Source organism: Myotis brandtii, unplaced genomic scaffold (genome assembly GCF_000412655.1).
Source record: "Myotis brandtii unplaced genomic scaffold, ASM41265v1 scaffold190, whole genome shotgun sequence".
In the NCBI taxonomy this organism is placed as follows: domain Eukaryota; kingdom Metazoa; phylum Chordata; class Mammalia; order Chiroptera; family Vespertilionidae; genus Myotis; species Myotis brandtii.
This window is the reverse complement of record NW_005357076.1, coordinates 5,706,179-5,717,246: the sequence shown is the minus strand read 5'-3', so window position 1 is coordinate 5,717,246 and position 11,068 is coordinate 5,706,179. Positions and strand designations below refer to the sequence as shown.

The window sequence follows — 11,068 nt, the reverse complement described above, 5'->3', positions numbered from 1 at the left end:
GGGGGTAAGAGATCAACCGAAGGACTTGTATGCATGCATATAAGCATAACCAATGGACATAAGACACTGGGGGGTAGGGGAGGCCAGGGGATTGTCAAGGGCGGGGGGAAAAAGGAGACATATGTAATACTCTTTGTAATACTTTAAGCAATAAATAATTTTAAAAAAATAAAAATAAAGGGCCAGAAGGTTGAGAACCACTGTCTTAGAGGGAGGGAGAGTGAAAAGGATAGTGCCGGTGTGGGTAAATGTGGAGGTGAGGTGGCAGGAAGTTGAAGGAGTTCCCATTGGTGGCTTCTATTTTCTCTGTGAAGGAGAAAGCAAGTTGGTGTACTGTCTGTGGGGCCAGAGGAGGTGAACACTGAGGTTGGGAATAGTCTCTGAGAAGAATGGAATAGAGCTGACCAGGGTCAGACGATTGCCAACCACATTCAGGGGCCAGTTGCGGTCAGAGTCCCTGAACTTGCAAGGGCACCAATCTCTGGGGAAGTATACCAACAGCTCCTAGCAGCATGGCAGTAGGAATGGAAAAAAATGAGCAGTTGGTGGTTACAGTTTTGCAAGGGCAAGAGGATAAGCAAATTATTGGTCTAGGGCTAGCAAGGGACAGAAGTGAAACAAGAAGAGGCTAGGAGAGAAACTAGAAGGGCCAGACATTTACTCAGGGTCTAGTATATGTCTAGTAATCTATAGGGAAACAGAAGAACAAAGCTAGGGCAATGCTTCCCAAACCTGGCTGTGCCTCAGAATCAAGCTTAATAAAAATACAGGCTCCCGGGCCTCATTCCTAGGGTTCAATGGGTCTCAGGTTGGGGGGCACATAAGGAAAAAGGAGACAAGTAAACAGACATGAGGGATATATACAGTGCCACAACCCCATGATTCTGGTCTGTACAAGGTGCTGTGGAAGCCAAGAGGGCTTGGAGGTGGGAATATAGAGGGGATGACAGGGAAATTTTCCTAGACAAGGGAAGCCTGTGCCTGAGTGTGACTGGTGAATCAGTTAGCTGAGCAAAGAGGGGAAGAAGCCAAATAAGCACTCCAAATACAGGGAACAGCATGTGCAAAGGCAGGGCGGCATTTGTGGAACTCCAAGTCATTTGGTGTGGCTGCAGCAAAGCGTGTAAACAGGGGAGTGGTGATCTCTCTCAGGAGAAGGAAGCAAGAACCAGATTGTTCTGAGCCTCATTCACCCTGCTCCACTTTCCATCAAAAGAGCATTTGTCTGGCACAGCCAAGGGGCACCTAAGAGAGAGGCCAAGAATCCTGACTTTCACAGTAAATAACTTCGAAAGCAGGCTCCTCAGGCCTGGAAGGGTTAGACCCATAGGCTGGTGTAGTGCAGCAGATGTGATCTTTGCAGGCCACTAGGTGGTGAACAGTATTTTTGCTCTGACTAGAAACTAAGTGTTTACAGATTCATATGTATTTACTTACTTTGAGGGAAAGGCAGATGTCCTAAGTTCAGACAGGATTATTGAAGGAGCCTCCCTTCTGGGCTCTGAGCCAAAAACCAGAATAAGAGGCAGCCTAGAATGATCAAATGTAAAGTATATGGACATTGTGGGAAGATGTTTTCCCCCCTACACGGTTTCTCCTCCCCCTTTCCCTGGCCCTGAAAGCCTGAAGGAGACTCCCACGCCCTCTCTCCCCTCCTTATTCTCAGAAATCTTCAGGCATATATTTCAGGATAAACCACACAAGCACGGGCACTTCATTTGTTTAGCAAACCCAAAGGTCATGTTTTGAGGCTGTTCAAGTCAGACTCTACCCACTTAACCTTCTGCAGAGTCTCCAAAATATAGTCAATCTGGTGTGTCCTGTGAAGTCAGGGCAATGCAGCTCTCAAACAAACACGCCCTGCCTGGAGGACAACCTAGCACTTTGCTGTCCTGGACCAGTGTCATCGCCCAGAGAAGACTCAAGGTTCATTCTGTGATCCCGCTTCAACAAACTCAGGGCCAGAGTGTTTTTGAAAGCACTCCTGATAATGCCAAGGAAACGGACTCTCCTGACCAGCCCAAGACTGCAGCTGGAGTACCAGGCGCTCTGACCTTCAGAGACCTATGGACTCAGGGAGTCAGGAAGAAAGCAGGACATGGTCCCCATGCCATCTCTCAGTACAGAGGAGTATTCATTCAAAAGAAGCAGAAGGGGGATGGAGGACCAAGGAGGAAGGCAGCATTTCGCTGTCCAGAAGCACAAACCCTGACCCCACCTGTAGTTAAGCCTTATCCAGTACACTGCCAGCCAAGGGTGTCCTCATTAGGCAAACAGGAAAGCAGAGACTTAGCCTTAGAGTTCTGCAGCTCTGCATGACCCTGGGGATCATGGAGTCCAAGGACAGAGAAATAATCTCCCATTCTGAGCCTTTGCAGCCTTTGAGTGCTACTGGCTCTGTGGCCATTAAGCTTTCCATTAAAAAGAGTTAATGCTCCTGGAAGGTGCCAAGTTAATACTCTTAGATTTAAAAGCTGGGGGGCGGGGGGTAGTAAGGCTTCAATAATGAAGGCCTAACTGATCACGAGGGCCTGGGCTTAGAACCCACACCTCTCATTTTGGCACAGAGGGTCTCAGGGTAGGTCGAGGTTGGCTCTAGACCAGGGGTGGGCAAACTTTTTGACTCGAGGGCCACAATGGGTTCTTAAACTGGACCGGAGGGCCGGAACAAAAGCATGGATGGAGTGTTTGTGTGAACTAATATATATTCAAAGTAAACATCATTACAAAAAAGGGTACGGTCTTTTTTTTTTTAGTTTTATTCATTTCAAACGGGCCGGATCCGGCCCGCGGGCCATAGTTTGCCCACGGCTGCTCTAGACACTGAGAGCCCTAATAATGTTTGTAATGGTTAATGGATAGTGAAGAGTTACCATATGTGGGGCATTGTGCTAAGCACTTTCACACATGATGTCATTTACTCAATGGGAGAGGGTAAGAGAAAGAGCATGTGGGACAGAGGAAGCCACCAAGATGGCAGGAAAGAATCCTGTAGCCCAAGAGCTGAGGGGCCTTAGCAACTGTACTAGTTTGGGCTCAGGCTGCTGTAACAGCTTACTGGAGCCGCCATAACAAAGTACCACAGCCTTAGTGGCTTAAACAACAGAAACGTAATTGTCTCACAGTTCTAGAAGCTGGAAGTTCAAGATCAAGTTGTTGACATGGTTGGTTCCTTCTGGAAGCCAAGGAAAGGGATCCATTCCAGGCCTCTCTCCCTGGCCTGTAGACGACCATCTTCTCCCAATGTCTCTTGACATCATTTCTTCTCTATGTATGTCTGTGTCCAAATTTCCCCTTTCAATAAGGACATCATCATATTTGATTAGTGCTCACTCTACTGAACTCATTATAATGTGATTACCTCTGTCAAGATCTATCTCCAAATAAGGTCACATTCTAAGGTAGCGGGTGTAGTTGGTACTTCAACATATGAACTTTGGGAAGGGACACAACTCCACTTACAACAGTGATGTCTACCAAACTTTCTCCTTTGATTAATGAGGATATCAGAGCCTCGAGTGAGAAAGTGACTTGCACAGGGTCATGCAGCAAGTTGAAAAAACTGAGACTAGAATCCAGGTACTTTGGGACCCCGAGCCTTGAGCAGACTTCCCCAGGAGTAGCAGCATTGCCTGCTCTTATAGGCCCTTCTCCAAGAAGGGAATCCCTGAGCCTGGACAAGTCTGGAGGCACCCATAGAATCTTTTTACTGGCCTGGGTGAGGACACCATAAAACTCTTACAAAACAATATTTGGAAAAAGACTCTAAAATGTCAGAGTGGAAGGAGCCCTATTCATGGAGCTTAATAGAAGCACTGAGGTTTCTTTTCCATGGTCAGGCTGCTCATTAAGGAGGCAGATATGTAGTGTGTCACCCAGAACTTGGCTCCTTCCTTGCAGCCCTCCAACAGAGCAGTTAGCCAGACTATGGCTGGGTGGTGCTGGCTTCTCGCATGCTCTCTCCCATGGCTCACTCTCTTCCGCCCACCTCTGCAGAGAGGCTGGCATCTGGCCTCCATACCTGCCCAGAAGGCTGGTGGGTCTCCATTTTGCAATCTGTTTTGTGAACTCACTAAAGGTTGTTTTGAAAGCCTCATGCAACTTGTAGAGCAACATGGGTTTAAGAGCCTGGCTCTTGCTGCTTCAAAAACAAGGAGGCAAAAATTGAGATTGAATATAGCACAGAAGTGTGGGTGACACCAAACCACAGATGAATTGATAGGCTGGGGGGAAGGAAGTGAAAAGTTCACCTTGTCCTTCCCTGTAATAGAGGGCTGTTGGTTTTGCAGAGGTTTGCTTTTTTTAAAAAAAAAATTTTCATTCAATAAAAATAGCTTGGTGGGACAACGTATTCTAGCATTCGTGGAAATAAAAACTCGGAACCACATCATAGGATGTTCTGCTCCAAACTTGGCCCTGGTTCCCCAGGCAGCTCCCAGTTCCTCCTGATTTATGCAGCAGCAGTGCAGGCCCTCGCCCGGTCCCAGGTGGGGTCTGGCCTTCAGAGAGGAAGGGAGGAGATGGTTCAGCGGCATCAGCTGTTTCCCTTCTCTGAGCCAAGACCCTGGCCTCAGCCAGCAACTCAGCTTTGTCCCCTGAGTCTGCCTTCTGTACTGTGAAAACTTTCCATCACAAAGGGTCGATTCAGGAAGCCAAGGTTAGAGGCAAATGGTCTTATTTGAAAATGGTTAAGGTCAGTGAGGCCTTGGGCTTCCTGCATTGATTGCTCTCCCAGGGCCTGGGACCAGCCCAGCGGGGTGGGACGGGCAGCTCTGCAGGTTACAGGATGTGAAAGTGGGGACTGAGGTTAGGAAGAAGAATAAAAGGCTGGGGCCAGAACACACCCAGCAGAGGGCCATGTGCAGTTCTCCTCTTTAGGGTTTCCTGTGGGTACACTGAGAACATTGTGTTCTGGCTGGGAACTTACCCAGCTGAGCCGGCTCCAGACACTGCCTCTGGGTCCTAGTGCTGCCTCTCTCACACCCTCAGCCTTAGCTGCCTGCACCTGCATGAAGTGCACTGTAGGGCCCCGGGAGGCCATTTCCATTGTGTCCTCCCTACTGAGTGAGGCCCCCAGTGACCAGACTGTGAGCACTTACCTTCTGATTCATCCTCCTTTCTGAAGCATCCTCATTGTGCCTGGCACTGTCACACAGTAGCATCGCATGTCCCCCCTGACAAAACAACCTGCAGATGACAAAGCAGAAGCTCTGGATATTGGGAGGAACAACCAAGGTCAGTATCAAGGTTTTGGGACCCAGGTCTCCTGACACTCTAGGGATAACTGATTTTGAGATATCATTTCAAGTCCTTCCCTCTCTGAAATCAATAAAAATAATTTCAAAAAAAAAAAATAAGCAAGAGCAATCCCAAGGTCCATGGTCATCCTATGGGAAGTCCAAGGTGCTATGAATGAGCATGGAGTGCTACGGGTGAGCAAAGTTATTGAGGAAGAGCCCTTTAAGCCGTGGCCCAATGGGAATTAGCCAGGTGAAGGAGGTTGGGAAACAGAGGTACATGCAGAATGAATGGTGCTCATGAAGACCTGGAATTTAGCAAGCAGGTGGCTCATTGAAAGAATGAGAAAAGTCTTCTAAGTCTTCCTGAACCCCACCTACAGGAAATCCAGTTCTCACTCCAGGGGAGAGCCCAGCCATTGTTACTATCAGTGAGAAAGGAATCCTCCTACTTCTCTGTGGCCTCCCCCCAGCCCCAGACTCAATCCTAAAAGATAACTGGGACCCATGTTGAGGCAGGAAGGAGGAAGGCCATCGGTACGGCCAGAAAGAGCCGGTACTGGTCCAGTCACGGGGACCCTGGACTAACAAACTGTGCAAAGCACTTTCCTCCTCTCTCTAGACTTCATCCTTCATACTTACATATTCTCAGTGTTTAGCCTGACACTCAGCCCTTCCTGAACTGGTGAATGACAGCAGTTCCCATCTGCTCCTTCCAATGCTAAGATTCTGGGTCTAAGACCCACAGTCAGTCCTGCCCAGGATTCTTCTGGCAAAAGAAGTGCCGATAAGGAAGGAGCATAGTGCCCAGCACACCCACAAGTGTCTGGTGAATAAGTGAGGGAATGAACGAATGAGTGCTCTCCCTGAAGTCACTCTGAAAGCTTTCCAGATCTTTGCTTTGAGGTCCTATAGTCACTCCTATTCCTATGCAGTGATTATCACCAGCCACTTCATACACAGACATCAGAGTTAGTGGGGAAAATGAACCTAGATCTTGCCTGGAGTGCTCCATCCTAGAGGAAGAAGTAGAAGAGCTGAGGAGCAGTGTAAGGAAGAAAAAGAAAGGACTAAAATGTGCAGAGTCTGGAAATTAGTGCACATTCTCATGCAGCACTCCCTGCCTTATAAACCCCAAACCTGCTGATGCTCTTCCTCGCTCCTGTGAACAACTAGGCCTCTCCAGGGCTGGGAAAGGACAAGTGCTCCCTGAGCCACCATATTCCCTGCTTGCCCTGAATCAGGTACTATAGTAAGGGCAACAGTTCCCAGCGTGGACACACCCTCAAACGCATTTTCCCTCTCCTGTGGGTTTCTAGGCTAGCCCGCAAAAGCCTGATTCATCCACAACCACACTGAAACATAGAATTAATTCTGGCTATACCCTGGGTGAGCGAGGCCATTATGGCAACCAAACCACCACTTACAGCATTATTTTGATGGGAAAATGTGTTCTGAGCTCCAAGCAACCAAATTATAAGTGGGACACGGGCACACCCAGGTTCGAATCCCAGCTTTAACACTTCCTAACCATGTGGTCCAGGGCAAGGCACCATCTTCCCCAGCCTCAGCATCCTGCCTTGTACAAGAATACCTCCTTTGAGAAGGTTGTAGTGCAGACTAAACAGACACCTGTGAAGGTGCCCTAGCACATGGCAGATGCTCTCCTCCTTCCTTTCAGCGGGGCTTTTGTGAAGAGACGTGGAGACAAGACTTCAAGCACAGTCCCCTCAAAGTCGGTTCTTTATCCAGCTTGCGTGGGGGCAGTATTACCACTGGACTCGGGCTCAGAGCAAGTGTTTATGAGATAAATTAGCTGCTGTCTAGAAATCACAGAACATTCCTCATCTTTGACCTTCTCCAGTCTTTTACTGGCTTATCTGAGCCAAGAAACTTCTCCTGCCCCTACTCAGCTCCCTCTCTCTCCCCCAATCTCTCCATGGACAGCATTGTTCTGACTCCTTTTGCTCCTGGTCCTGGGAAGGGGCTTCGCCTCCAGAAGGGGCCAAAAGCCCTGGTCTTTCACCCCAGGCCTGGCTGAGAGCCCAGAAGAGCAAGCAGGAGGAGCCCAGAGACCCAGGCAGGCACACCCCAGCCAGAGGAAGGCAGACCTCCTCTGTTGGCTTAGGCTTTGGCCCCTCCTTGCTTCGTTTGTTTCCAAGCTGCAGCCAGAACGGTCTGTACTCAAAGGATGGTGAACCGGCCAAGGCATCCGTAGGGTCCTAAACGTCCACCTTATTCCTTTCTTTGCCCTTGTTCCTATGAGCCAGGGTCCCTGGTCTTGGGTTTCTAGTCTCTTGCCCAGGGTCACCAGCACTGTGGCCAGTCACCTTGAATGAGTCGTCCTACACTGCACTATGCGCCCACATCCCATCTCCAATTGATGCCCCTGTCTCCACAACAGTCTCTACTTTTCCACATTTGGAACCACAAGGCCTTCTAAGACCCTCCCTCCATCTTTCCAGGCCCTGTCAGTGCCCCTCATCCTGCAGCATTTCTCATTGGGTCTCCACCTCTCCGGCCCCACCCACCTCTTTACCCATCCCCCAATCCTGCAATAACAAAAACACAAACTCTTGTGAAAGCAGTATGAGCTCATGGTGAAAACCCAGCAGTGCAGAAGGTGAAAATGAAAAGTAAAAGCTCCCCTCCCTCCCTCCCTCCCTCAGAGATAACCTCTGTAAACAGTTTCCAGTATCCTCCTAGATGTTTTCTTTGCACACTGAAGAATGTGTCTGCAGGGGCGTGTCCTCTGCTTTTTCTTCAGAATGAGATTATAGCCTACACGTTATTCTGCAACTTGTTGTTTTCACCTGACAATGTATCTTGGACATCTTTCCAAAATCTACCTCACTCTTTTTAACGCCCACATAATACTCCAGGATTTGGAATTTATTTCACTATTCTCCTGGCATAGACACCTAGGTGGTTTTCAGTTTTTGCAATCACTATTTACTTGGTTCTCAGCCTCAGGTCTCAAACCTCCAGTCTGCCCTCCACACCACTGCTCAATGCTAGCACCCAGCTCAGCCACCTTCCTTGTGTTAGGATTATTCACTAGGTGTTTTATCTCCCCTCCTACATCTTAAGCTCCTCGAGACAGGGTGTTTGCCTAGGAGCTACTGGCAAGGAGCACTCTAGTCCTGTCAACTCTGCAACTTGTGAGCCAACCTCAGTGCCGCCCTAGGGAAATGTAAGGAGGTTCTCGGGCCACGTGAATCCTCATTCTTGGTTTTCACATACATTTATTGGGAACTCTGTGGTCCTGACTTTGTGCAGGGTACTGGAGCTCCAGGATGAAACAGATACAGACCTTGGCCTCCTGGATCTTACAGTCAGTGGGAAAGGCAGACATTGGACACCCACACCGATAAGCACAAGTATAATTACATATGGGATAAGTGCTTTGAAAGGAAACGACAGAGGAGGGCTGGGGCCACAGGGAAGGCCTCTATGAGGAGGTGAGGAGGTGCAATGGAGAAGGCCAGTGCAAGCCAGCAGACCAGGGGATCTGGTTCCCATTCCAGTCCACTCTGGACACTTGCCCTGTAGTCTTCTCATCTGACAAGAAGGGAAATCCCCTTCCCAGTTTTAACTTTCTGTGACAATAATAAATGCTATTAGAGTTCAAGGGAAGCAGAATTCCCCATTGCCTGGGAAGGTCAGGGAGACTTCTTGCTGATTTTACACTAACCTTGATTCACACTTGATTCACACGTGGGCTCTAATTCCATTCAATTCTGAGCCAAATATTTGTTGAGCACACACCATATGTATGAACATATAGAAGGTGTGTGTGAGAGTATGTGTAGGTATTGGGGGGAGTTGGGGTGGTGGTAGTGGTAGGTACTTAAACGATTTAAAACATGTGATTCCTGAAGGCGTTTACAGTCTGAGGAGGCATCAGACCCAGAATAGGATCATTTCAATACACAATGTCCAGTGGGAAGAGAGCAACTCATCATGGTTATGTGAACTGAGCACTGGCTTCAAAGCCAAGCAGGTCTGGGCTGGACTCCCTGCCCTGGACTACCTGGCAGGGGAACATGGAGCTTCCCAAGTGTGTTGAAAGAGGGCTCCTGGAGGGCTCTGAGCTTCAGACAAGCATGCAGTGTGAGCCAGAGCTAGAAGGGCATCTGAGGAAAGTAATCGCTGTGAAGATGGGAGCAAGTGGAAAGAGAAGATTCTTAAGACTATAGAGGAAAGGCATCCCACAGGTCACGGGACCTGGGTAAAGTCAGTCATACCAGTGTTGAAAAAACATCCAAGCAAAAAAGAGCAGTTTAAGCAGCGCAAGCGTCCCCCATTCTCTTCCCCTGGGCCAAGAATTCCATGCCCCGGAGAGGGCACCAGATGGGAGAAGACAGAAATCTGCTGTTACCTCTACAGTCTCACTTCTGGGTCTATGTGTCTGTTTCTCTTTTATGTGATTAAAAATACTGTAAATTACATGCTTTTACTTTGTTGATGTCCTCTTTATGATCCACTGTACATGGCTGTATATATTTTGCACATCTACATGCATATTACTCTGCAAAGCTGTATACACAAAGCTATGTACACTGTACTTTATGGAAAATTTAAGAGCGTTTCAGAGGTAATTAGAACCATATGTGATTTTTCCCCTCCTGTGCTGTGGAAGGGAAATGACTCTAGAGATAGGCAAGGGTCTGTCCTGGAGGCTTGGTGGGCCAAAATAAGGAGCCAGATCTGTATTAAAGGCAATAGGGAGCTATGAAAAGGTTCATAGAAGTCCTAGGGAGGCTACACTAGGTACAATACATAGAAAGTTCCAGACTCTCCTTGTTTCTACTTAATCAGAGCAGTAAATCCCAAACCAGTTCTGTCCATAACTCATCTCTGCCTCACTTCCCCATCTGTAAAAGAAAGCCTGCCAGTGTGGGGCTGCAGGACCACAAGGTCAACTTTTGCAAGCAAGGAGGCCCAGAGGCCCTGCGGGCTTCAGGTCGGCCCAGCAAAACCCAGTGACAGTGTTATCAGGTCTGGATGGCAGTCCTTGCCCCCAGGGCTGGCCAGCTCAGGAGCTGGTGCATCAGGGCTAGGATCCTGTTCTTTGGGAAAAGAGCTTGGTGAAGCTTCTGCTGGCCTATTGATGTCCTGCTTTCCAGGGCCAGAGACTCTTAAAACTTCCTGGGAGAGTGAGGCAACACGCCTCATTGTGCAGCCCTCAGCAAATGCAGCAGCTGCACCAAGTGCTAAAGAAAAGCTCCCGTAATAACCATGTGTGATATTAAAAAGATAAAGAGGCAAATAGGTATGTAGGCCAACTCAAAAATAGCCACCCACCCATTCGTCCTGAGTAACCATTTGTGCCAGGTGGGTACAGAGGGTTTTCTTCCGTCTCCTCTCAGCTGATCTTCCTGCATCTTTTTAAGGTTGCCTCAGAGAGAAGGCCCTGCCTGCCCTCGCTGGAGGTGGCCTGGGCAGTTCTGGCAGGCGGCCATGCAGGGCTGGGCAGTACTCCCTGCACTCCCTCCACCAAACAAACCCTGGGGTCAGAGGGCACAACGGCTTGGCCTCTCTGACGTGAGGTCTTGGGGCTAAATCGGGGCTTTAGGGTGGTGACTCATGGGCACTCCCCAGCCCACCCCTATCAGGTTTTCCGCGCACCCAAGAGGCCTCCCCGATCCCGACAGGGGCCGCTTTGTTACGAGACCAGAGACCAGGTCCAGGGCAGTTACAGCCTCAGGGCTGGGGGAGCTCCCCAGCCTCTCCCTCCCTCCACCTCTCCCCCTTCCTCCGTGCTCACCCGAAAGGCGCGGGCCCCTCCGCCCTGCCCCCACCCCGCGGCCCTGGGTCCAAAGCGCTGA

General features: G+C 49.2%; 1 protein-coding gene across 3 annotated transcripts in view; it reads right to left on the bottom strand.

Moving 5' to 3' along the window:
* The window catches only part of ASCC1 (activating signal cointegrator 1 complex subunit 1), a 123,864-nt gene extending 112,840 nt beyond the window's left edge, over nt 1–11,024 (bottom strand). Inside the window, exons 1-3 of one of the 3 annotated variants that reach the window (XM_014538399.1) lie at nt 11,008–11,024; nt 5,100–5,187; nt 1,438–1,530 (exon numbers count right to left, since the gene is read on the bottom strand). The gene's annotated coding sequence lies outside the window, so the exon portion shown is untranslated. Of the gene's footprint in view, nt 1–1,437; nt 1,531–2,218; nt 2,284–5,099; nt 5,188–11,007 lie in introns of those variants that run through there. The other 2 variants (XM_014538400.1, XM_014538397.1) reach the window with 2 other exon arrangements.
* Nucleotides 11,025–11,068: the final 44 nt, after the last annotated feature.